Source organism: Rhipicephalus microplus, chromosome 2, assembly GCF_043290135.1.
Source record: "Rhipicephalus microplus isolate Deutch F79 chromosome 2, USDA_Rmic, whole genome shotgun sequence".
NCBI lineage: Eukaryota > Metazoa > Arthropoda > Arachnida > Ixodida > Ixodidae > Rhipicephalus > Rhipicephalus microplus.
Window position 1 is genome coordinate 41,471,152 of NC_134701.1, and position 27,194 is coordinate 41,498,345.

The window sequence follows — 27,194 nt, forward strand, 5'->3', positions numbered from 1 at the left end:
ACGTAGCAGCGACCACAAGATAGCCGCAGGCAATACACGACACACACAGCGCACTCAACAAACTCAATTTTGTGATTAGTTTTGCACCCCGATTTTCGTTTGCATTTCTCGTCGTAATCTTGCAAAACCTTTCCAACTTGTTTGGTGCTGAAAAGAGCACGTGCACTTTGGCCCGCTGGGCAATCTTTTTGAGATTATGTGAAACTGCGTGTACGTAAGGTAACACCCTTGTGCGATTCCCTTGCTCAAATAATGTCGCCGCATTTCGGTTTTGGTTTTGCTGTCCCTCAAGATACATTCAACTACGGAGACAAGCAAAGCCTGGGGAAACCCGGCAACCAGCAACCTCTTCCTTTGCTGATCGAAACTTCGTGATCCAAGTGCTACTGTTGCATTAATTTCTGTCATGGAGTGCAAATGCCGGTCGCTTACGTTCTGTGTTCGCAATAAGGTGATCCCACTTGAGCTGAGTACTCTGTTCGGCGGATTCTTGCCTTGGACTGGACATGCTTCGAGAATTTTCAAGATACTCAAGTATGAATGGCCAAGGCAAGTGCTGTTGTACCGCGATTATCTGCAGCTACAAATTCAACGCGAACGGAAGGCTGGAACTTTCAGAAAAGTTATTCAGGAATACCTCCAGCTGATCAACAGGACTACTGAATTCTTATGGCAGCGGGAGCTGGCGTATCTCCGGACGCGTCTTCCTGCGAAGAATCCTGCACCCACAAATCCTGTTCACATGTCTGAGGGTGTGTATCTACCAGAACCGGTCAAGAAGGCCCTTTCTTTAGGGCCGAAGTTTACGGTCGAAACTAAACAGTCACGCCATGAATTGTTGTCCTTGGTTAGACAGATCTCAAAGGATGTGCCTGAAGAGGAAGCAGGCCGCATCGTCTCAGCAGGTGTGGACGTCGTCTCTCAATGTAAGATGCCTGATTCAAAACTCTCTAATAAGCGTGTTGGCTCCTATTTGGTCGATAATTCATTGTGTGTGTTGCCTGCGGACAAAGAGGGCGGATTCGCAGTATTCTCCTCTGTTCAGTAGCACGAAAAGGCTGGCGAAGCCATCTATGCGATCTTTTACAGTCGCAATAATGTGTCTTCCAAAAATAAGGAGTGAGGCTAAGAAGCTGTGTAAGCGGTTGAAGCTAGACAAATTGGTCAGAATTATTGAGAAGGAAACACGCGATTGTTTAGCAGCGTTTTTTATGGCAAAGACACATCAAGTAGATGTGCCATTCAGAGTCATAATCTCTGAACGCGACACTTGGCAAAAACAAGTAGCGTTGTTTTTGCAGGCAAAGCTTGGTATTTTACCTATCTGTGACCCTTTCCTTGTCAGGAATTCGGAAGAGGTTATTAAATTTATGCACATCAACCATGACGTACGCCTGCAGGCCTTTTCTATTGACGTAAAAGATTTGTTTTACTCCATTCCTCATGAAGATTTGTTACGTTCTGTTGAAGAAGTCATTGATTAATATGGTGTAATTAGATTTCAAAACGAGGTTGGTCTTTCATGTGGGCATTTCTTAGAACGTCTGACGTGCTACCTTAAGTCTACCTTTATTTTATGGGAGGATTGTCCACAGCTGCAGAAAATAGGCATGGGTACTTGCCTGGCTCCCCGACTGAGTGACTTGTTTTTAGCTGAGCTTTGTGTGAAGATGTCGGAAAGGTTGAACGGTACCAACGTAGTTACAACTAATAAGAAAAATCCACTCAAATTTGCTTATACAATAGACAATTTAGAAATTGCCAAAAGCGATCAAGTTAAATATTTGGGAGTTACATTAACACCCAACCTTAATTGGGATCCACAGATAACTGCTATTTGTTCGAAAGCGCAAGGTAAATTGGGCTTCCTAAAGAGAAAACTCCGTAACACTCCCTTTGCAGTAAAGCTAACCGCCTATACGACCCTGATTAGACCAGCACTAGAATACGCCGATATAATTTGGAGTCCACATCATAAATTTCTCATTAGAAAAATTGAGCGAGTGCAAAACTTAGCAGTTCGATTTGTGTTTTTCGATTACTCCAGGTATACCAGTGTTACTAATCTGCGTAAAAGAGCCGAACTTCATTGCCTTTCCGAACGGAGAATACATTCTAAACTTAAATTCCTGTATCTTCTTTATCATGGGAAATATACAATATCCAGATCAGACTATCTTCTTGAACCTTTCAGGCATTCCACGAGAACTAACCACAATAAGACAATACGACTGCCCACAAGTCACAACAACATTCACAAAAACTCTGTTTTTCCGTCATCAATTGCATATTGGAATCAACTTCCATTAATAGCTGTGAACTGTGACACCATAGAATCCTTTATTGAAAAGATTAAAACTATAAGTTTTGAACAATAGACGCAAATGTACGAATAGGGATTTATTGTGAGCAGTTTTTTTCCCTTTGACTGGCTTGTCCTTTTAGCATGATTCTGAACGTTGCATTATGACACTGTTGTTTTGGCTACTTGGAATTCAATAGTTTTTTCTTTCTTCTTCTTGGATTGTGTCGGTGCCTTTCTGTACGTGACATCATTGTTTGTATATCCTATGTACCACTCCTGCTTGGACCGAGAAGGTCTGCAGTATACTTAAATAAATAAAATAAAAATAAAAAAACAACTTTTAGATGTGTAGATGATTTCTTGTTTTTTGTGAATTGTCCTGCCGAACAGCTAGTTGCTGAGTTCAATGGCCTTTTACCAGTAATCAAGGATTGTCTTGAGCCCTTAGAGGTGACGCATGATCTTCCGCAGAATGGCACCATGAGGGCTCTGGACCTTCGCCTGTCGTTCAACTGCGATCATATCTGTTGGCATTATGAACCTCGTGCAAGTAAACCCTTTCTTCCCTACCACTCAGCACATTCCAAATTAGTTAAGAGAGCGACTACGAAACTTTGCTTCAAGAATGCCCTAACGAAGTCGTGTCCTCACATGGTCCAATTTAGTTTCGATCAGCAAAGGAAGAGGTTGCTGGTTGCCGGGTTTCCCCAGGCTTTGCTTGTCTCCGTAGTTGAATGTATCTTGAGGGACAGCAAAAACAAAAACCGAAATGCGACGAGAATATTTGAGCAAGGGAATCGCACAAGGGTGTTACGTTACGTACACGCGGTTTCACATAATCTCAAAAAGATTGCCCAGCGGGCCAAAGTTCGCTTGCTCTTTTCAGCGCCCAACAAGTTGGAAAGGTTGTGCAAGATTACGACGAGAAATGCAAACGAAAATCAGGGGTGCAAAACTAATCACAAAATTAAGTTTGTTGAGTGCGCTGTGTGTGTCGTGTATTGCCTGCTGCTATCTTGTGGTCGCTTCTACGTCGACAAACCGGTCGTTGCTTGAATGACCGGTTGCGTGAGCATCATTACAATGTGAAAAACGGGGCAGGTGGGTTCTTAGCAATACATTGTAAAAAGTGTGGTTGTATGCCCCTGTTCAACACGTGCGTGGTTTTGTCAAGAAATAGGAGTCAGCTTACACGCGAGATAATAGAGGCAGGTGAGATTGAAAAGTTGGGTGACAGGTGTGTTAGTATTCCTCCTATCGCGCTGACGAAGAAGGAATTTGAGTTCTTTGGTGTCCATTATGACGCGTAGTAATGTTGCGGTTACTTCTGCGCAGGAGTTTTGCTTATCGTTGTGCCCTATAAGTAGAGTTGTGATCAAAAAATAAACTGTTGAAAGTAGCGCTAAGTGTGTGTGTGTGTGTGTGTGTCCTTTCTTTGTATATTCGTATTCAGTGCGCTCTTATCCTTCTTAAAGAATATGAGAGACACCGTAGTGGAGGGCTCCGGAAATTTTGACCACCTGGGGTTCTTTAACGTGCACCCAAATCTAGAAGACACGTGTCAGCAGGCATACGTTTGTTGCTATTGCATCCTTGCACAGCACATCGTTCGTTTCTGCAGCTACCGACAAAAGCACTCAGCGTTAAATTAAATGCGCATCATTTCGCTGCCCGTCGGACACTGCACTGAAGACGTTCACCAACGATAAAACACAGCTAACAATTTTGCGCACAACAGAGTACGCAAGCAGGCGCAAAACACTAAAAACGCCAGGCCTGCGCGCTCGGCGCAGCACAGTCACGGAAAGCTTTCAGAGCCTTTTAGAAACGCTCATTAGGTAACACTTGCAAGCATTATATATATATATATATATATATATATATATATATATATATATATATATATATATATATATATATATATATATATATATATATATATATATATATATGTGCGTGTGTGTGAAAAGAAGCTGGTACACGTACGAGAAAACAAGCATTTCCTTTATAGATTTACGTTTCGGTCGTGGCACGGCCTTCGTCAGAGAATGTGGAAAGTGAGCAAGGCATATGCCGGTTTTCAGGGCCACTAATATCTATAAAAAAACGTCTGGAGGTTAAAATCAAACATCGGTGACAATTCATTTTGATCTATCACCTCGTGTAAAAGATAAGTGCTACAACTAAAGGCACATATGAATAGGAAGCCATCGCATCGTGAAGGAGACATGAGATATTAGGGCTATATGCGTGGCAAAAGAGATATCAATCGCATCTACTTCGGCAGAGCACATATAAAAGTACTGAAAGATCACCAAAAAAATTTTGACATGTCACCATGCTTGCTATACAAAATATAGAACGTGCGACTCTAATGCAATATGCGGTGATAAAAAAAAAAGAAGTGTGTGTGACGGGAGGCGGAAGATAGAGTATGAATATGATAAACTTTGTCACCCACAAAGAAAGGTGACACGTCCAATGCTTTCAATTATGCCAGCGTGAAGACTGTTGAATTTATTGATGAGGTAGGATTCGCGAATTTCTCGGTCATGATGAGTTTTAAATCCAGACTGTAGTATGGTAGCATTGATGTTTGCAAAGGGGTGACCTGGCGTCTGGACATGTTTTGAAAGTGGAAGATGAGGTAGGTTAGAAGCGTGGGCTCTATGGTTGTTAAAGCGCAATCTGAATGACGTTTCGGTGTGACCGATGTATTGCTGGTGGCATGTGGAGCACTCAAGCATGTACACAACATTGGCGCTGTCGCAAGGGAAGTCTCCGTTGATCCTCATGGTAAAGGTTGAAGCGCTGCTAGTTACGGAGTGCGAAGTTGCCATGTGTGGGCATACCTTACAACGGGGTTTATTGCAAGGGTGACAGCCAACATAGTTCGGTCGGTCATTTATTTTGGACGAAGTTAAGGTATCACGCAGGTTTCGCGATCGGCGATAAACTACCTTGGGTGGTTCCGCAAAGATGTCTTTTAGGCGGTCGCTTTGAATCAAGATGTTGTGGTGTTTCTTCAGAATGTTCGTTGCATTCGGAGCTGATGCTGTGTGCGTTAAAATGAGATTCACACTGTTACGTGACCAGCTTGTTGATGGTTCGTTACCGGTGAGCAAGTCCTCGCGGTCGATATTTTCCGCCTTCTTCAGGACGTCGTCAATTATTCGTGAGGGGTATCTTTGTCTGGTTAGTGCACCTCGAAGGTACTCACAGTTGCGAACGAACTCATTGTTGTCGGAGCAGATACGTTTAAAACAAATGGCCTGACTGTATGGAATGCTGGTTTTCCAGTGTCTTGTGTGACTACTCTGAAAATGAAGGTATGGATATTTGTTAGTCGGTTTCCTGTAGAGCTTCGTCGTCAGTTTTTGATGCTGCAATGTTACCGTGACGCCAAGAAAATTCACACTGATAGCTGAGCATGAATGCAAAAACGAGATATTTCGATGGGCATTATTGAAATCTTCGATGAAAGAAAAAAGATCGGATTCACTATGGTGCCATATTAAAAAAATATCATCAATAAAACGCTTGTAGTAGAAAGGCTTCAAGTCACGGCGTGAAAGGAACTCGTTTTTAGGAGGCCCTAAAGATATTTGCGTAATTGGGGCCAATCCTAGTACCCCACTAACCTGGACTTAATGTTGACCATTGAACTCAAAACTGTTTATTCGAGAATAACTTAGGAAGCGTGGCTAGTGTAGATGAATCGATTGCTTTATCGAAGTGAGACTCGTTGTAAGCGCGCACAACAGCTCTGATACCATCAGAGTGCGGAATATTAGTGTACAAGGAGCAAATATTCAGAATTATCAAAAAAGGACCAACAGAAATATATATATATATATCATCAGCCTGACTACATCCACTGGAGGACAAAGGCCTCTCCCATGTTCTGCCAGTTAACCTGGTCCTGTGATTGCTGCTGCCAATTTATACCCGCAAACTTCTTAATCTAATATGCCCACCTAACCTTATGTCTCCCCCTAACCCGCTTGCCTTCTCTGGGTATCCAGTTAGTTACCCTTAATGACCAGCGGTTATCCTGTGTACGCGCTACATGCCCGGCCCATGTCCATTTATTTTTCTTGATTTCAGCTATGATATCCTTAACCGCCGTTTGTTCTCTAATCCACTCTGCTCTTTTCCATCTCTTAAGGTAACTCAAGGGATGATTTGCAACTCATGATTACGGAGTTAGACAAGAAGAGTAGAAAGGTGGATCTTAAAATTAGTCTGCAGAAAACGAAAGTAATGTACAACAACCTCGGAAAAGAGCAGCACTTCGAGATAGGTAGTAGTGCACTTCAAGTTGTAGAAGACTAAGTCTACTTAGGGCAGGCAATAACCGCGAGGCCGAACCACTATATATATATATATATATATATATATATATATATATATATATATATATATATATATATATATATATATATACAATGTTGCGCACAACAGAGTACGCAAGCAGGCGCAGAACACTAAAAACACCAGGCCTGCGAGCTAGGCGCAGCACAGTCACAGCGAAAGCTTTCAGAGCCTTTTAAAAGCGCTCATTGGGTAACTACTGCAAGAGCACTATATATATATATATATATATATATATATATATATATATATATATATATATATATATATATATATATATATATATATTGTGACGAGGTTTATTAGTCGATAACGACAACGGCAAGACAGCGTGAAGAACCATCCAGCAGAGATCAGCACAGCAGCGAGCCGAGAGACCCGGCCGTTGGCGATGCTGCTCGCCGCAGGCACATCTTCTTCACAATGGCCCCCGCTGAAAAAGAAGCCATCCTGGCGACTTAAGAAGTTTCAGGCAGAGGCTCACGGTATGGTTTCAGTCGGGAAACATGGACGATGTCACGTGCGCGCCGGAGCATGTCGTCCGATCTAAAAACTGGCTCAATTAGGAAATTGACTGGAGAGGTTTTCTCCAAAACGGTGTAAGGCCCCTCGTACCAGGGGACAAGTTTCGAGGAGAGTCCCGGTGTTTGGTGTGGAATTGCGAGCCACGTACACAAGAGACCGTGGGGCATAGCTGGGATCTGAAAGGGCGGTGCCACGGTGTTCTTTCTGGCGTTGCTGCTCTTTTGAGGTGAACGCACGGGCGAGCTGGCGGCACTCTTCGGCTTGTCGAGAAGCATCGGAGACAGGCGGGCACTCGGAAGCATCAGGACGGTGGGGTAGTAGGGTGTCGATTGTATGGGAAGGCTCGCGTCCATAGAGAAGAAAGAAAGGTGAGAATCCCGTGGTGGTTTGAACTGCGGTGTTATATGCGAATGTGACGTATGGGAGAACACGGTCCCAGTTGCTATGATTAGATGCCACGTACATTGAGAGCATATCACCTAGCGTGCGGTTGAACCGTTCCGTTAGCCTGTTAGTCTGCGGGTGGTATGCTGTCGTTTTCCGATGAATGACGTGACATTCCGAAAGCAGAGTTTCGACGACCTCGGAGAGGAAGCTCTCGAGGCGGACCATGTCGAAGGATAAAGCGACGTAAAATGAAAGAGGCGACATCCTGAGCAGTGGCGCTCGGCAAAGCGGCTGTTTCGGCGTAGCGTGTCAGGTGGCCAACTGCCACTATAATCCACCGATTACCATTTGATGTCAATGGAAGGGGGCCGTAGAAGTCAACGCCGACGCGATCAAATGGCTTGGCAGAGCATGGAAGTGGCTGCAATGCGCCAGTAGCACGTGGCAGTGTTGGTTTGCGTCGCTGGCAGTCAGGACAGCACTGCACAAATTTGCGTACAAAATTGTACATGCCGCGCCAGTAATAGCGATGGCGAAGGTGTTCATATGTTTTGAACACTCCGGCGTGGCCGCATTGCGGATCGTCGTAAAAAGAGGCGCATACTTGCGATCGTAAAGTGCGTGGATTGACCAGCAGCCACCGGCCGCCATCGGGAGTGTAGTTGCGTCGATGAAAGAGTTGATCGCGGATGGCGAAATGGAAAGCTTGACGTCGGAGGGATCGAGATACTGGAAGGTTGGGCGTGCCAGATAGATATTCGATGAGAGATGCGATCCACAGGTCACGACGATGTTCGGTGGCAATCGAGTCGAGATTTAGCGATGACAAGGTCTCGAGGCGAGTGTTTCCGCACGTCGGATCTGGTGGCAAAGGTGAGCGGGACAGGGCATCAGCGTCAGAGTGTTTGCGTCCGCAGCGGTATACGACGCGAATGTCGTACTCCTGGATGCAGAGTGCCCATCGCGCAAGGCGGCCAGAAGGGTCTTTCAAAGTGGAGAGCCAGCAAAGCGCGTGGTGATCAGTTACTAGATCGAACGGGTGGCCGTATAAGTATGGCCGGAATTTTTCAAGCGCCCACACCAGAGCCAAACACTCTTTTTCTGTCACGCTGTAATTAGTTTCGGCTTTCGTCAAAGTGCGGCTAGCGTAGGCTACAACGTATTCTGAATAGCCTGGCTTTCGTTGAGCGAGGACAGCGCCTAGCCTGACGCCGCTGGCGTCGGTGTGCACTTCGGTAGGAGCCGTCGGTTCGAAGTGGCGAAGAATAGGTGGGGAGGTGAGCAGATGGCGTAGAGTTGTGAAGGCAACGTCACATGCAGGGGACCAAGAGGAGAGGTTCACGTCACCGTGAAGAAGCTGGGTTAATGGTGACAAGATAGATGCAAAATTGCGAACAAAGCACCGGAAATACGAGCATAGGCCTACAAAACCGCGAAGTTCTTTCATGGTCGTCAGCTTGGGAAATTCTGCGACTGCTCGAAGTTTTGCCGGGTCAGGTAATACGCCGTGTTCGGAAACGATGTGGCCTAGTATGACGAGCTCGCGTGCAGCGAAGCGGCATTTTTTCAGGTTAAGCTGCAGGCCAGCGTTGGTCAGGCAAGTCAAAACGTGCCTGAGGCGAAGGAGGTGCGTAGGAAAATCATGGGAAAAAACAACGACATCGTCGAGGTAACAGAGGCACATATTCCACTTGAGGCCACGTAGCGTATTATTCATAGGACGTTCAAACGTGGCCGGCGCGTTGCAAAGCCCAAAGGGCGTGACGTTAAACTCGTATAGTCCGTCTGGTGTAATAAATGCCGTTTTTTGGCGATCGGCTACAGCCATTGGGACTTGCCAATAGCCAGACCGCAAATCTAGTGACGAGAAAAATTCCGCTCCGTGAAGGGTGTCGATGGCGTCATCAATGCACGGCAAAGGATAGACGTCCTTGCGGGTTATCTTGTTCAAACGACGATAGTCCACGCAAAATCGGATAGATCTGTCTTTCTTACGCACGAGGACGACAGGAGACGCCCAGGGACTGTGAGATGGTCGAATGACGTCTCTACGAAGCATATATTCGACTTGATCGTTGATGACGCGGCGCTCTTCAGCGGAGACACGGTATGGTCTTTGACGCAGTGGCTAATGTAGGCCGGTGTCAACATGATGTTTGACTTGTGACGTGCGGCCCAGTTGAGGCTGCGACACATCGAAAGAACTCCTGAACTCCTTCAGAAGATCCAGCAAGTCGGCATGTTCGGTGGGAGTGAGAGTGTCGGCAATGGCGCTAGAAAACGTATCCTTGGACGACTCCTCAAGTGCCGACAGTGATTTTGGGTGGTCGCAGTAGTCATCCGGGACATCAACCAAAGCCGAAGGGTCGAGATCCTGCACGCGGCCAAGACATTCCCCCGCAAGCAAAGTGACAGGTGTGGAAAGCGGATTGCTTACGAACATATTGCTTCTTCCGGCGGCAAGGTCAATTGTTGCGAAAGGCAGCGGCAGAGCTCGACGACTCTTGAAGATATCGGAAGGCATAAAAAGGCATGTAGCGTCAGTGTAGGCGTTGCATGAAACGGGAACAAGGGCAAAATTTCCAGGTGGAATATCGGTATCTTCATGAACGAGCAACTTCGCCGGCTGATGAAGAGCGTCCAGTAATGGGACATTACACAAGGGTGAAAACTCAACTTCGGCGCGTGCGCAGTCTATGACGGCATTATGGCGGGATAGGAAGTCCCAATCGAGGATGACGTCATGCGAACAGACAGCGAGAACAATAAATTCCACGATGTAAAGATTGCCTTCGATGGACACTCTTGCAGTGCAGGCTGCGAGAGGTGTTACTTGCTGTGCGCTTGCGGTGTGGAGCGACAGTCTCGAAAGTGGCGTCGTGACTTTGCGCAATAAACGGCAGAGATTAGCGGCAATAACAGAAACAGCTGCGCCGGTGTCTACAAGGGCGAAAGTACAATAACCTTCAACAGTTACTGCGACCACGTTAGCAGGAGAGGGGCGAGGGCTTAGACAGTCCGGAAACGGCGCAGTTCTTGCCTCTTGAACTGCGGTGCTTAGTTTTCCTGTTCGGAAGGTCCGGGCCGGCGACGCAAGGGGGAGGGCGATCGCCGACGAGGAGACGGTGCGTGGTGCGGCTGGAAGTCAAGGTGGTCAGTAGGGGCATAGCGAGGTGACGAGACCGGACCGTATTGGTCGAAGGGTTGGCGGCCGGGTTGCGACGACCGGGCATAGTTGCCGAACGTCTGAGGTCGACGGCGGCTGTAGCGGGCAACGTGTCCGGGAGTGAAGCAGGCGTAGCAAATCGGTCAGTTATCGGGAGTCATCCATGTATTGGCGACTGGTGGTGCCGCCCAAGGTGTAGTATAAGCAGCCGGGTGTGCGCGCTGTGAGCGCGAGGTTTAGGGCGGTTGCGGAAGCCTACGCACAGCGTCTGCATATGTGCGCGGGGCGGCTACGGGCTGCATCTCTTGCGAACAGGCGACAAGAGGAGCCACAGGCTGCGCTGCATACGTTAAGGGCGCGGCCACAGGCTGAATCGCTGGCAAATAGGCGACAGGGGCACCTACCGGCTGTGCGACACGCGGGCCGTGGACACGGCTAGATAGAGGCGGCTCGTAGTGCACAAGGGGAACAGCTTGTGCGACCTCTTCCGATATAGCAGTGCGAAGCGGGGCGGGTAGACGAGTGGTGGTGGTCTCGTGAGAAAAAGGCACTAGACAAAGTTGGCGGGCGACTTCCTCACGGACGAAGGTCGGACTTGCTGAAGCAATGGTGAATTAACAGGCATGGTGTCGAAACTGGACAGCGACTCACCACCACGCTGAGGTTGTCGAGTCAGAGAGCGTTGCTTCTTCAACTCGTCGTAGCTCTGACATAAGCTGACGACTTCAGAAACTGTGTTCGGATCTCTAGCGAAGATCATTTGAAATGCGCCATCGTCGATGCCCTTCAGGATGTGTTTCACCTTGTCCGACTCGGGCATGGTGTCATTCGCGCGTCGACAAAGGTCGACGACATCCTCATTATAGCTGGTGAAATTTTCACCAGTCTGCTGAGAGCGGACGCGCAAGCGCTGTTCTGCCCGCTGCTTGCGGACAGCCGGCCGACCAAACACTTCAGCACATGACGTCTTGAAGACGCTCCTTGTGGGGATGTTGTGTTTGTGGTTGTTAAACCACAATTCTGCGACGCCGGTGAGATAAAATATGACATGGCCGAGCTTTTCGGCTTCATCCCACTTGTTCTTGGCGCTCACCAGCTCGTAGTGCTCAAGCCAGTCTTCTACGTCGGTCCCATCCGCACCGCTGAAGACCTTCGGGTCCCGTAGCCTAGCATGGTCGGGGCAGTTGAACTGGGGCGACGATGCCGATGGGTTGGCGTTTTCAGTCATGACGGGCGGTAGCGTGCGGCTTCGCAGTTCCAGGGTGTAGCGACGGGGATGAACAGCACTCTCCACCAAATGTGACGAGGTTTATTAGTCGATAACGACAACGGCAAGACAGCGTGAAGAACCGTCCAGCAGAGATCAGCACAGCAGCGAGCCAAAGCACGAGCCGAGAGAGCCGGGCGTTGGTGATGCTGCTCGCCGCAGGTACATCTTCTTCATCACAATATATATATATATATATATATATATATATATATATATATATATATATATATATATATATATATATATATATATATATATATATGTGTGTGTGTGTGTGTGTGTGTGTGTGTGTGTGGTGTGTCTGTGTGTGTGTCTTGGTACCACTAGGGCAATAATAATAATTTTCTAGGTAGTATATAGGCCGGATTTCGCTACACTATTTATTACGTCATTTTTCTGAGAAGCGTGGTATCCGCTAAACACTTGCAAGTAATTTTGTACCAATTGTCTATGCTGTGGCTGACGACAAGGAGAATTGATGGCTGAAGTGGGTATGCGCCACAGTTATTAGGGAAACCAGAGCAAACTTGTGTAATAGGTTAGAGCATTGGTTACGCTATTCGAATTGTGCGACGAGTGGTTGTTTTTTCACAAGTGTAAAACGCTTTACAAATAGTATAAACGCGATTGCTTTTCTGACATCAAGCCTGCCTAAGGCAAGTTTGACAAGTCGCAAGCACTTGTGTAGCTCAGTAGTAGAGTACTTGGCTGGAACCCAGCATACCCGAGTTCGAGCCCCACTGTGCCATTGGCACTAGGTTTTCCTTCCAAAATTCGCGTGGCGTGGTTACGGTTACCGGCGGCGGTGGACAACATGCAACTGCGCGTGACCCGAAACGTGATCTCATAACAGCCTTCGCTATAAAACACTAGAGGGTTATGTCTTCGTGGACGAATGTTACGAGTGGGCCTGGCCATGCGTACCCATGTAGTGCAAGGGCTGCACTGGGTAATAATGGCGTGAGCAGAGGGTGCTCGAAAAAAGTTTTCGTAATAATGAAAAACGTCATAGATTCTTTGTTCATCACACCTTGTAAAATTCGTTTTAAGGCAAAAGGGCGTTAAAAGGGTGTGTGGTTCATCCCTTTAGGAACTAATGGGGCTGCCACAACCATTAATTCATTTTAGGACTAACGGCACCAGGTGTAACAGTTTGTCCCGACAGACGAGCTCAAGGGCTGACATTTAGTTTTCACATATACACTTTACTGAGTAACCGTTAATCAAACGATTCACCTCAAAGGACTAATATTTAGTCCTCACACTAGCAATTTATAGAGCGACTGTTAATCCCCACATTTACACCTTACCAGACAACCATTAGTCCTCACAGTTGCACCTTGCCGGACGAACGGTTGATCCACTCAAATACCCCAATCGCATGAACTTTTTGCCCCTTTTCAACATTGTTTTTTGTTTATTTCCGCCAGGCCCAATACTTTTTTTGCATGTTTTTCTGCGCAGTGAGCAACTAAGTTCGCAGAAAAGAACACGCGAAAAAGTAGTTAGCCACCTATGTGTACCTGCTTTCGCTGTCACGGCAACAATGAAAGACAAAAGTGAGACATCGAAATATTTTATTTTTTACATACATATGAAGTTTCTCCATTCTACTAAGTGAATTCATGGTGAAGTGTACGAGTCCAGTCTCGTTGTAACATCTTGTTCACTCCTTGTGGAGCTCCTCCGACGGAAGCAATAGATGACAGGCATTGCAGATGCCAGCGCACGCACCCTTCTGCCTGTTCTGTTCCCACGCCTGCACGTACAATAATACAGTAAAAATAGTTACACACACGTAACAGAAGATGAAGATGCACGCATATGAAAAGTACGTGCCCGTAAATACAAAACAAGCGTTAAAATATGACACACAAACAACTTTACTTTCACATCTCGCACAGTCCTTCTAAAGCTGCTCTGACAAAAGAGATAGATGACAGGCATCGCAGACGCCAGCGCACACAGTCTTCAGCACGGTGTGTGCCCAGGCTGCACAATAAGTATGTAAAATAGTGAGTCACGCGGGACAGGGGATGAATACAAATGCATGTGACAAATACGTGCGACGTGAAATGAAAACATACGTGAGATATGACATGCTAATAATTTCACCGTGATGTCACACATCGTAAAAGTCTCAATTCGATCCCCGTAGCGCAACAGCTTAGGAGCGGCGGCTGCAGCCACAACTCCGCCAACCTACGTGCCGCTAACAAGTCGGCGAGTCCTGAGCGAGCGACTTCGTTCAGCTCGAGCAAGCGAACGCGAGACCAAACACGGCGTTGCACGCGGAGTGTCTGCCGCCAGCGAACTTCGAACAGGAGAGCGAGCGTACGCTTGGCCGCCACCACGAACAGCGCCGAGCTGGTTTGGAGCTAGCGCCGAAGAAATCGACGTTAATGCGGCCCTCTTCCACAAACTCGAGCGAGTGCAGCGCGCAAACGCGAGTCCGGCGCCGCGGCCAGCGAACGGCGCCGAGCTGCTTGCGACCGACTGTAATGGCGACCAATTTTCAGTAAGTTCCGACGCTAGCGAAAGCCCCACCAGCCCGTGCTGGTGCACTTACAGCGCGCGACATACTACAACCAAGCTCTTTACGAGAACCCGCAACGTGTTTTCGACGACTGCCAACACAGCGACAAGGTCTCAGCCCAATATCGTCCGCCCGAAGCTCATCGCGGCGGCGAAGACAGGCGAGCACTCGATGAGCGAGCGTACGGGAGGCCGACAGCAAAGGCGGCCAATTTCCAGGCGGTCACAAAGCACAGGCAAACTGCAGACGCCGAAGCTGACCTTCGTGATGCAATTTGTGCGTGCGATATACAACACGACCAAGCCCGTTGTCGGCAAGCGTGATCCGTACCGCACACGCGACAAGTAGAGTAGACTAAAGGCTGGTGCACACCGGCGACTAGCAGCGGTCGCGCGACCATTCGCGACTGGCGACCAAAAAGCGACTGATGTTCACACCGACAGAGGCTGCATGCGAGCGACCGGAAGTCGCAAAACCGGAGAGTCACGTCCGGATCTCGTTATGAGCGAGAACTCCTGAGACCGGCGCGATCAGCTGATCGCCGCCAGCTGAGTCCGTTCTCGCACAGCGTTCCCAACAGCGTCAAGTTCGATTCAAGCGAAGAACAAGACAATTTCATGGTGCTGATGCACTGTGCCATGGTGTCAGCGCTGGCATCACAGATGCCTCCAAAGAAAAAAAAAAGCCGGTAGTGGATGTGACCATTCTTTCGATCGCGGGAATCGACCGGCCATGCAAGCCGCCTGCCTTCAGAGCTGCGCTGACACGACGAGGAGTATTTCCGAGAGTCGTACGTATTCAGAAACCATCCTTAAATTTCCTTGACTTGCCACAGCCTACAATGCAGCACAAATGCGTCTCGAACGTGGAGTCTTAAGTCGTTGCCAAGGCATGAAGTACAAACGCCTTCCAAACACGCTGCGTTGAATGCGCTGACAAGTCAAGTTCAAGACAAAAAAAAGTTTCCGAATACGGGGAAAAGACAGTGCACAATTTATTTTCTCTTTACTTTAACGGTGTTTAGCTTCTTGCGAATGCCACCACGTAAATTCGACAATTCGCTCGAGTTGCTGCGGCCCGCCATCTCCAAGCCAAGTATTCCGTGGTGGCCATGGTGCCACAGACCCAGAGGAACGCACTCGTTTGTATCTGGCGGCAGGAAGCCAGCGCAATGAAAAAAAAATTGAGCATCGCTGATTGGTTAAGCAGCTTTGCGACTGCAGTCGCGCGACTGAAAAATCGGTCAAGAAGCGACTGGCCAACGCAGTCGCTTTGCGACCGTTTGCGACCGTTCGCGACTGGTTGCGACCAGTCGCAAATGGTCGCGCGACCGCTGCTAGTCGCCGGTGTGCACCAGCCTTAAAGAATGATAACCTACTTGCCTTAGAATCCAGCGCTGTTTTCTGCCCTGAGTCGGACTGAAGTATATATTAGATAGGCCTGTTATCTTCTCGTCCGCCATATTGGCCTTCCCAACTGTTGCTGTCGTGTGTTGGTCGTGACTATCTTGAAACCAGAGACCAGAGATATACAGCGCAGCGTGGTGACGTGTCGAGGCTTGCTCCAGACTTCATGGGTGCAGCGAAACGCAAAAGCAGCAGTCCACGCTCATGCAAGCGTACACACAAGCACCACGTCGTAATTCTTAGATCGTCAAATCCAGGCGGCCGTGGTCGAACACTCCGAGCACTCCGGCCAAATACGGGGAAAGACTGAGCCAGAAGAGGAAGAGGAAGAGGGCAGGGTACCTTGGCAACGCTTTTCGCGCTGCCTGCAATACCCGGGCGGTTCATTCATTTGGAGCGTGTTTGGAGAGTAAGCGGTATCACGCGGCACGTATGCCTCTGTGGTTGCTCCTCAACGGTCCATCCATTCATCGCGCGTGCTAATTGGGCTCCGTTACTCTTTTTTCGGGTAATTTTGTCTTAGAGTGTTGTTGGGGAACAGAAATCATATTTGTAAACATTGATTGCTTCGACTTTGAATGAAACCTGGTTTTTCAGTATTAGTGTTTGTTCTCTCCACACATAGTCGCGCTTCAATCGCAGCTCCCATAACTCCCCATGCTGATGTCGCTAGCAGTAGATTCAGAACCTCTTTTCGCCCAAGCCTTCGCGACTATATAAAGAGGCACTGCGAGTTTGCTTCGAGATCGCTCAGCGGCGGCCATGACATGAAGACAGTGCAGAGCGCGTGATAGCAGCCCTAATAAAGGAATGGGCAGCTCTCACGTACAGTGGGAACCAATGATATTACAAGCAAGAATGTAAAATGTTGATATATGTCACTTTAAAATCAGCACAACGTTACGACGTAGAGGTAAATGATGCCGTACATGACTTCCGTGTCACGAATATCATGTTTGGATGTGTCGTTTACCTTCGTAATCTATTCACGTAACGTGATACCAAATTTAATATACAAGGAGCTAGCGAAATGGCCGTGAGCACGCTATGAGCGTGGTATGTTGTCATGTTCTTACATGACACACGTGTCAGGATTATCATGTTTGCACCAGTCATATATTTCGTCATCCATTGACGTCGCGTAACAGCAAAGTTGGCATATGTGGAGGTAGAAAAATGGCCGCGAGCGCATAAGGAAGGGCCCAATATACTCCCATGTAGCGTTGACGCGCGCGCACGCTGGGCACAGCGATGCTACGTTAGCAAAACGCGAGCACTCTATAGTCTGACACCAGGCGTGTCCAGCGTCCGTCGGCGCGTCCCGACGGCAGCGGCGAGAATTGCGACATGCTGCATTTCGCGCCGATGCGTTACCCAGACAACACTGCGCCTCCCTCTTTTCGTGACGGAGGGACGCCGAACGCACTGGAATGCGCATGCGTCAAAGCAACACAGTGCGGCGCGCGCCTGCGAGTATATATGGCGGGACCGGCGCCTAGCGTGGCAACGCCAGCGTGACGCGACGAAATGAACGTGGCGAGCGCGTGCACCGCGTCACGTCAAAATGTATTGGCACCCTGACTGTGGCATGTAGTCATGTTCTCACATGACACGCATCTCATGGTTATTATGTTTGCACCAGTCACATACCTGCTTCATCCATTACGTCGCGTATTACTAAATTTGGCATGTGTGAAGCTAGCGAAACAGCCGTGAGCGCATCATCAGTCTGGCATGTAGTCATGTTACATGACACGCATGTCGTGATTATCATGTTTGGATTGTCACTTCTCTATGTCGTTCGTTCTCGTCACTTAATGCCGAGTTTATTACTTGTGAAGCTAGCGAAACGGCCGCGAGCGCATCATGAGCGTAGCATGCAGTCATGCTAATTCATGACACGCATCTCATGCTTATCACGTTTTTTGCACCAGTATCATACTTTCGTCATTCATTGGCGTCCCATAATACCAAATTTGGTATAACTTAAGCTAGCGATACGGCCACCAGCGCATCATAAGTGTGACATGTAGTCTTGTTGTTGCATAACACGCATGTCATGATTTTCATATTAGGGTCTTTCACATGTGTTCGCCATCTAATCATGCCACACCATACCAGTTTCACAACATTCCATGTGCAGAAAACCACCGCAAAAGCTGCAGGACCATGAATTGTAAATAATGACATTTATGCCATACATGTGATGATTTTCCTGTTATGACTAGTCAAATATGTTCCTTATACGGTCATATTATGCCATAGGAAGTTTTGTATCGATACCATTGTTGAAACGGCCAGGACAGCTAAATGTCGTAGGCGGATAGATAGATAGATAGATAGATAGATAGATAGATAGATAGATAGATAGATAGATAGATAGATAGATAGATAGATCGATCGATAGATAGATAGATAGATAGATAGATAGATAGATAGATAGATAGATAGATAGATAGATAGATAGATAGATAGATAGATAGATAGATAGATAGATAGATAGATAGATAGATAGATAGATAGATAGATAGATAGATAGATAGATAGATAGATAGATAGATAGATAGATAGATAGATAGATAGATAGATAGATAGATAGATAGATAGATAGATAGATAGATAGATAGGTGGATAGATAGATAGGTGGATAGATGGATAGATGGATAGATGGATAGATACGCTCAATATTGCCGAAGCTCACTAAGAAATGCTTCGCATTTAAAATGGCTACCGAAATGCGCGTGGCGTTGGAAACGCATGTGGGACAATTGCGGCGATTATCAAAGAAACACCGCGTGCGAGCACGTCAGCGCCGCCACTCACTCAACATTTTAGCAGTGCAGTGACGTCAGCGAGATTGTCGTGCTGTATTTTTGCTAAATCAACACGCGCCTCCCGTAGGAGTGTTCGTGGGTGTATGTCCTCTTTCACACAGTTACTTTCATTCTAGCTGCAACATGAAAATTTCCACTATTCAAGGCAGCAAGGGTGCACACGGCGCACTTTTGTGCTGCTCGTTTCGCTTCTATCAAGTGTTGCTGATAAATGTAAAGACAAGTGGTCACCAGGGGCGCTCGCAACTTGTCGGCAACGCGGCTGTGATTGGACATGCCGTGATCGCTGTGAAATTGAATGCGAGACATCGTAGCCGCATGGTGATATCACTTTTACTTCTGCGGACTTGCCGTGATCGCTGTGAAATTGAATGCGAGACATCGTAGCCGCGTGGTGATATCACTTTTACTTCTGCGGACGTGTGTGCATAGTCTGCGTGACAAAGCTGATAGAATAATCATGCCACTTCACGTGAGTACTGCTACTCGGCAAGAGCAAGCGTGTTGGGTGTACCCGATCTTCGCTGCGGGCGTCTGTAAATCGAACCGATGAACGCGTGAACTCGGACGCAAAATCGTGCGAGTTCATGCGAGAAGGTGCGAGTATAATACACTCATGACTTTCAAGGTGCCGGTGTGATTGTGAAGCGTTTAATGCGGTGAACGCTATGCGGCACTTTTGCTTTATATAAAATAATTTGGTGAGCTTACACAACTTGTGCAAGGCTGAAGCAATAGAGGAGTTTGTGAAAACCTAGCCTCTTGCAAATTTTTACGTTGGTAGTCTACTCATGTACGTGCTCGCCTTTGAAGTGAAGACCGCCTCAGCTCTGTCGTAATTTTGATTGTACTAATTTACTGTTGCTTAACAACCATTACACATAGCTGTCATCTTTTCGTAGGTAAGGCTTCAATTAAAAGGCAATTATGCCAGGCACAATTAGCACTGCCATTATCAATATGGAGCTAATAAACGTATTCATGATTAACAAGACACTAATTCCCTTCATATCAGTAAGGGGTAAGTAGCATGGTTTTACTTATTGTACTCATGATGAACGTAGCAGTAATCAGCATAGTTTAGTTCACTCATCACCTAGCATGCTTTGGCTAACCCAGTTCTAGCTTAACATGACTTCATCAGCCCGGTCTTCGTAAGATGTGGCGTGATTACCTCAGTGCTACTATAACATAACATAATTAGCTAGGTCATAGCATGACCTGGCCTAACTAGCCTATATACCATCCAGCCAAATAGCTAATTAGCCGGCCACACGTGCTCGCAGGCTAGCGGGTGATGAAAACAAAGACGACGCGTCCCGGCCATGCGGCGCGCTAGAATGTACAGGCTGACCATGATAAACACGTGGCCTCGGGTTTAGCCATAGAGAAAGAAAAAGATAAGAGAGGGCACTCCGCCAAACCTGGCCTCAGGAAGTGCGTCACGACTACGTAACGAACTAGTGCTCTCAGCAAACGTCAGAGGACGCAAGCGCAAAAAAAAACAGTTATAATCAACGCAACAGAATTGTCTTTACAAAATAACAATTATACGTCCAAATCTTGTATGTTCTTTATACATAAAAACAATTTATTCAACACACCTTACGCGATTATTTTTCTTCAGCCGTACTGTCATAAACACCATCCACCCAGCGACAAGCCCATGCATGACTGACAGTGGGAAGCTTTCGTCAACGTCGGCTGCGACGGCATTTTCGTTCGTGAGACAACAGGTGAGGCACGTTTTCAAGCGAAGCTTGTTGAATGACATGTTGTTGGGCTTGTTGGGTCATTTTTTCAGAAAACGGTTACACCTGCGCGAATAAGACACCATGCAACAAACATAGAAAGATGCGCACACACACACGGTGCGCCTCGTGTGTGCGTGTTTGTTTCTTACGTGGCGTCTCATTCACGCAGTTGTAACCTTTTTCTGAAGCTTGTAAGGACGGGGAGGTTTGCTAAAAAGAAAGTTTGCGGCTCTATGCGGCGGCTAGACGGGAACATTGTGCAACGTATGCAGTATAGCAAAAGGCGGCACGGCGTCAAGCCGAGGCGACGCGTGCTACGTCTGCCACGGACGCGTGCGTCTGTGCGCTGAACATAGCTGGGCAGCTAGGTCATAGGCTCGGTGCAAAATTTTGAGAAGCGTTCGCTGGGCCTCGCATGCTTCACGACGCGTTTCCCGGAGGCTCGGAACACGAATAATTCTTGGTGTGCCGGAGGCAAATATGGACTAATCAAGTGGCCATCATCTTCGTTTCTTCGCTAGACTTGTGCCACTAGTGCAAGCTGCCCACAAATTTTTTTTGACGTTTCCAATATAATTTTACCGCACAAATTTCAACTACGATTTTTCTTCCCAATGTACTGCTGATACTGCGTACGCACGAAGGTGTTCTAAAGTGCCCAGGCCGTGATACCATTGCATTACAAGAGATAGCGGCCTGGAAACTTCTGAAGATTACTGTACGTGGTCTTGACGTCTATCTTTGTAAGTCAGAGTTCTATGGGTCAGAGATGTATCACTGGTTTTGTATTGTGCATCGATTAGCTAATCATTCAAAGAGGTTTGCTGGTACACTTATGACGTGCACATATCTTTTTCGTAATTTGACAGCGAAGCATCCACTTACTAACATTTTCAGACCGCGCTGATGCCATGCCGTCCGGCGGTCCAAGCCACGGCAGCTACTGCTGTGTATCGTGGTGCTTCAACAATGGCAGAACCCACATGAAGCCTGGGACGAGTTTCTTCCGCATACCACGGGACGGCAGTTGTGTTAAAGCTTTTGCACGGGTTGCATGTCTTTAGGCTTACTGTTCGTACTTGCTCAGTGCGGGTAACAATAAAAAATCACTATTCAAGCACTTCCCCTTTCAGTTGATAGTTCATTGCCAATGCAGGATGAAAGCATGGATGCAGTATGCTGGACGCGATGATCTCCTGAGTAAGCCGGCCAGCGTATTGTACGCAACGTACAGGGTTTGTAGCGACCATTTTACTGCTCAAAGTTTCATAGACCCTGGGCACACAAGGCTTACAAGAATGGCTGTTCCCACTGTGCAACCAGCTGCACGATGTAAGTGATGGACTGAAACTCAAATATGTGCAATAGCAGCCACTTGTATTGAATCAGTGGCGACAGTTAACCGCGAAGATCTTTGTAGCCGATGGAGAAACCTCACTATAGAAGTAAGACTTGGAAAGTCTTAAATTTTGTGAATTCTGGGCTATTACCTTCCTAACAGCAGCTTTACATTTCTGTCGTTTTTTGATGCTCTTGACCTGCACAACTTGTTTTGAAAGACTTTAAAGGGCTATTTCACGTTATCTTCAAGCCTGAGTGCACCTTTCATCAGTGAAAGCTGGCACTGTTGATAATTCCAAAAATCACAAATTACTTGTTTTCTAGTTGGTGCCTTCTATTTTCTTCTACGTTCGACCAATTTATGCATTTGAAAGAGCTGCCTAAGTTTCCCCATGCTACAAGCTTTGTAACTTGTACCAACTGCACATATATGCAGGTTCTCTGAGCGTCGCTTCAAATAGTGACTGTGACATGACTGCAGAAGCTGCACTGCAAGGTGCGGATGAGCTTCAGTTTGTGTTATTTTAGGCCTCTTACAGACACATTGTCGTAATTTCATTTCTTCAGGACCTGCGGTAGAGGCTTCAAAAAGCGGCTCCCACACATTGAGGTGCCCCGATGAGCAGGGTGCGTTCAGTGTCGCGATTTCTTTTTTTTTTTACCCAAATTGACTGTTGACCAAACCTCTACAGGTGGCAGCTCCCTTGTAGCTGGTGAAAGAATTTCTGCTGACTTCGTCTTGCCTGGGAAAACCTTAACCAGTCGTTCAGCTGTCACAAAAGGAACTTGTGTGACCGGTAAGTTGTATGTTCACTTCAACACCAGAGTGGATTGATATAGAGACTTCCGCAGGCCGCTCGCAAGATTGTTCCGACGGCACTGTCCGAGGCACTGAACAAGCTTCACAAGACCCTCCAGAAGACGTCTCCACCAACAGCTCCACGCCTGAGTGCCCTAGAGAAAATGGTGACTATGCTTTTATTGCAGCTGTTTTTAATGTGCTATTTTATGTTTAGGACATTCTGAGGAAACTATCCTCAAAAGGACACTACGTGTGCACTTACAAAATTTAAGGATGGGCTCTCGGTGATTTTCATTTTTTGTGCATTGTCAGCATTGTGAATGGTTTGTTTTTAGGTAGTGGAATCGAAAGCTTTGCACCACAGAACGTTGTGCACCTTGGGTCTGAAAGAGCGAGGAAATTGCTCGTATGGGATTAGTTGTTCTTCGCTTTTACATCCATATTTTTGTTTATTGCAGTGCGTTCCCATGTGCCAGTGACAATGTCTCCATCAATAAAGTACAAGCAAACCATTAAACATCTGCAAGCCAAAGTAGCAGCACAGCAGAAAACTATCAAAAGACTGCGGAGACAGCCTGACCAAGCACCGCCATCGACTTCAAAGGCCCTTGGAGTTATCCAACCGCAATTTAGCTTCTCATCAACCTCCTCATCTCGCCCGTCAAAGTTTTCAAAAGCATACCCAAACTTGTAGCGTTTGATGGGGCTGCGGACGCTGCCATTTTATTTTTATATAGCTTGTGAGTGATAACGTACGATGTAGAGCCTTTGTGAAAAATAATGAGCCAAAGTGGTTGCCTTCTGCTATTTATTAGCCCTGTAATACCGCTCTCGTAGCACCAATTAAGGTCCACAATTCTGGATAAGTGATGACTACAATCTATTTTAGCTCGCAAGCGTCACAGCAGCACCCAGACGCAAACCACTTGGGATCTTAAGTTTTTGACGAAAGCGACGCATAAGAAGAGCCACAAGACCTGCCAGTGTTGTAGCATAAAGTTTGTCTTTCACGTAGTGAGCAAGCTGCAAAGCCCTACCTTTTTGAGGACAAGCAGGCATCAAGTCTGCTTTTTTTCATTTTGGGCTAGCTGTACTTAAGCACAGTCAGCACACTGCACCTTTGCCTTTCTGCTATATTGTGTCGTGCGGTTTATGTGTGCTCTTTTTTTCTATGCATTATTTCAGTTAACCCCAGGCGTGATTCACGACTTCATTGCTGTGCATATGTCACTTCTTCCTTCTTCATCAGCATTGTGCGCTGTGTTTTTGTCATAGATCCTTACTCACCCACTGGCTCGGTGTGTCATACTTCACCAGCTTCTCGGCTTCTGCCAACTTTAGTGATGTGTGCGTTGTCTGTGTTTTCTCTGTATTTGTTTCAATTTATTTGTAAGGCGAGATGCACTTGTTGTCTACCTTTGTCAAATTGTGCTTTTTATTTTCTCAGACTCTACCTTGCCTTTGAATAAAACATTGCGGATACTGTGTCTCTTTGACTGATATATACATTGATCACTTGTTCCAAAAGAGAAACACAAGCGCGATGAATAAAACCCGTAGTGAATTATCATTACCTGCATCTCTTTTTATTGTAACTTAATCGAAATAAAAATTGTCACGACCAATTCGCACGAACCACTGAACAAAATAAAACAGGGAATCGCCAAATCAAAACGACCTACAAAAACTATCCATTTGGGCGATGAAAAGTGGTCTGAAACCATGAACTTTCGTCATAGCCAAACGTCGGTTACGCAAAGTAATTCAAAATTTGCGCCAGTGAAACCGAAACAAGAAGCGCACGCCTCTTGATCTTACCAACCACCAGGTGTGCTAGGGTCGATTGGGCCGCGAGGGTCTACGGGAGTGTCCACTCTTAACCTTTTTTTTATTTCTCTACGGTTTAGCTGCGATCGTTGATGATTGATATGTGGGTTTTAACGTCCCAAAACCACCATATGTTTTTAGCTGCGATCGTGATATTGTAAGACGCTCGGCCAGTACTGATCTCAGAGGCCACCGTGCTGATTATTCTAAAACACATCTAGTGCAGGCATTGAAAGCTTCAAAATAAACTAAAACACCCCGTGCCTCTAAAAAAATATCACCAGGATAGGTTTCTGACACTTTTGTTGCATCGGCGCACTTCTGCACTCAGAGGAACGGCAAACAAATGTAAGAAGCGTCTGCATTGAAAATATCGCCCAACTTAGTCAATCTTTCTTGACGCGATGACTGGTTTCATCGTAACCAGTGAAACGCAGTGCGCTTAAAGGTAGATTTTACTCTTTCATACTGGTGGCTCGTTTTTAAAGGAGCTAAGGAAGATCCCGAGCTCCGCGAAAATTGGCCGATGCTGCATACCCCAACCGGGCTGGACACCTACAACGGCATCTTAGCCTTCCAAATAAAAGGACGATGAGATTGGCATTGCCGCCTTCTCTCTTCTTCTCGGTGTATTCATCAGAAGCCCAGAAGCACCCTCGCGCTTTTTATTCCCAATACATGCACGCTTACTTTTGTTACCCGTCGCGGTGGTTTTGCACGACTGGTGACCCGCAGGTCAGGGGGTCGAATGCCGCCCTCGGTGACCACAATCTCAATAGAAGAGAAAGTGTTTAAGGCCCACGTACGTGCACTTAGGCACACATGAAAGGCCCTACGTGGTCGAAATTTCCGGAGCCATTCACTATACACTCTTAGAAAAATGGAGTGACGTTCTCTCCATTTAGGGAGGAATGACGATGTCCCGAATGTTCGTTTTTAAATAGAGAAACGTTGCTTCTTTTGCCACGGAGAAACATATTCCTCTTTTAGAAAATCAGGATGGCTGACCTCAGGTTAGCGAAGCAAATAGGCTTAGCAAATGCATCGATTTTCGGCTGATAAGGAGAACACGGCACTGACAGGTACAAAAAACGGACCCGATGAGCTTGATATCGAACGAAATGATTATAAAAACAAGCGGACGAACCTGTGGTAATAAAAACATTGCAAAAGAGAACAATGGAGGAAGTAGGTTTCGTTCGGCCAGCGAGGCGACGTTCACTTTGAAAGACACAGATATTGCAGAGTCCTCACCCGAAGAGTGCATGCTAGGCTTGCTGTATTTATTTCTCGCAGATTCATATAGTGTAGCGACGTTATTCACGCGTTTAAGGGGCCGCATGTCACGAGATGTGCCTCCAAACCGTAGACTAGATCGCAGCGAAACCGTTCCGACTCCCTAGTGCTGTTTTGATAAATAGATGTTCAACGTTATGAGTAGCTGGAGATGTGAGAGCGTCACAGCCGTGAAGTAGGTGGTAAGCTGGCGCCATCCGAAGGAACTGAACAATACTAAAGAAAAAAAGGTTGCCTGCGGCGAGGTACTTTGTTATACCCACCATCACGTCTCCCTTACGGATAGGTGGAATATTCTTGGAGTACTCACTGACACCGGACGCCTCATAGGCTATGCATGCCTTTAGCCGGCTGATGCAATGCATATAGCCATCACATACTCTCAAGGACACCTACTACACATAGTACGTATATAGAGTGAACTCAATAATCAAGATACAATCAACCGTTCTCCACAGCGGCACACATATAGACGTGTTTACTCACACCCTACTACGAAAGCGCACAAGCTTATAAAGCAATGAATTTCGAGAACCACAGTAGCACAACTTACAAGTAAGTTTTTGTCAAGTCTTTTTACGTTTTGTGGCCATACCACAACATGCGCACACGTAAATATGTTGTATCTGATGCTTTGACAAACGGAAGTTTATCAACAGTTGCACATTGGTTAACGCAATAATTACTATGGCTTATAAAGTTTTCGCGAAAATGATTACCCAAGCCATGCATAGAATGCCAACGGCATTCCGAATGCTGCGCTATCTCTCAATCACTGCCACAGTTCTTTTTTTTTTTTTGGAGCCTCCGAGAACGCAAACGCTTGCCGTGCACTAGCCATTGCGGGAGTCAAGCCTTTTTTTATTCTTTCACTTGTTACTCGGAGAGAGCGCGGCATGCAGGCCAGACTTTGTCTCCGTCGTGGTATGTGTTCTGTGGTCGCGTCAGCCTCGTTTACTTGTTTCGTGTTAACGTTTGCTTGTATTCTTTTTACGTGCTTACAAGTGTGACTTAGCCATGGATGCAGTACACCGCTAGCCCTTATGTTTTTGTTGCGGTAACGAGCGTCCTAGTAGTGTATACGTACGTTACAACGCGGGTCTTGCGATAGAAATAAGCGATGACCTCGCATCCGATTGTGTTTTTTCGTGAGCGATGGCAGTGGCTGTTGGCGTCGCGGCAGCTCTATTACTTCAGTGGAGGAACTAGCGCTGCAGTACGCAAACTTACTGTTACGTTATAGCATGCTGTGCCTTCATACTTTTCTGCTTCAGATGCTTCTCGCGATTCGCCTTGCGCGTCAACTTGCAGTCATAGTGCATGCTACAATTTTTTCATTAGCGCTGTGGCTGTGGTGGTTACTATTACTCT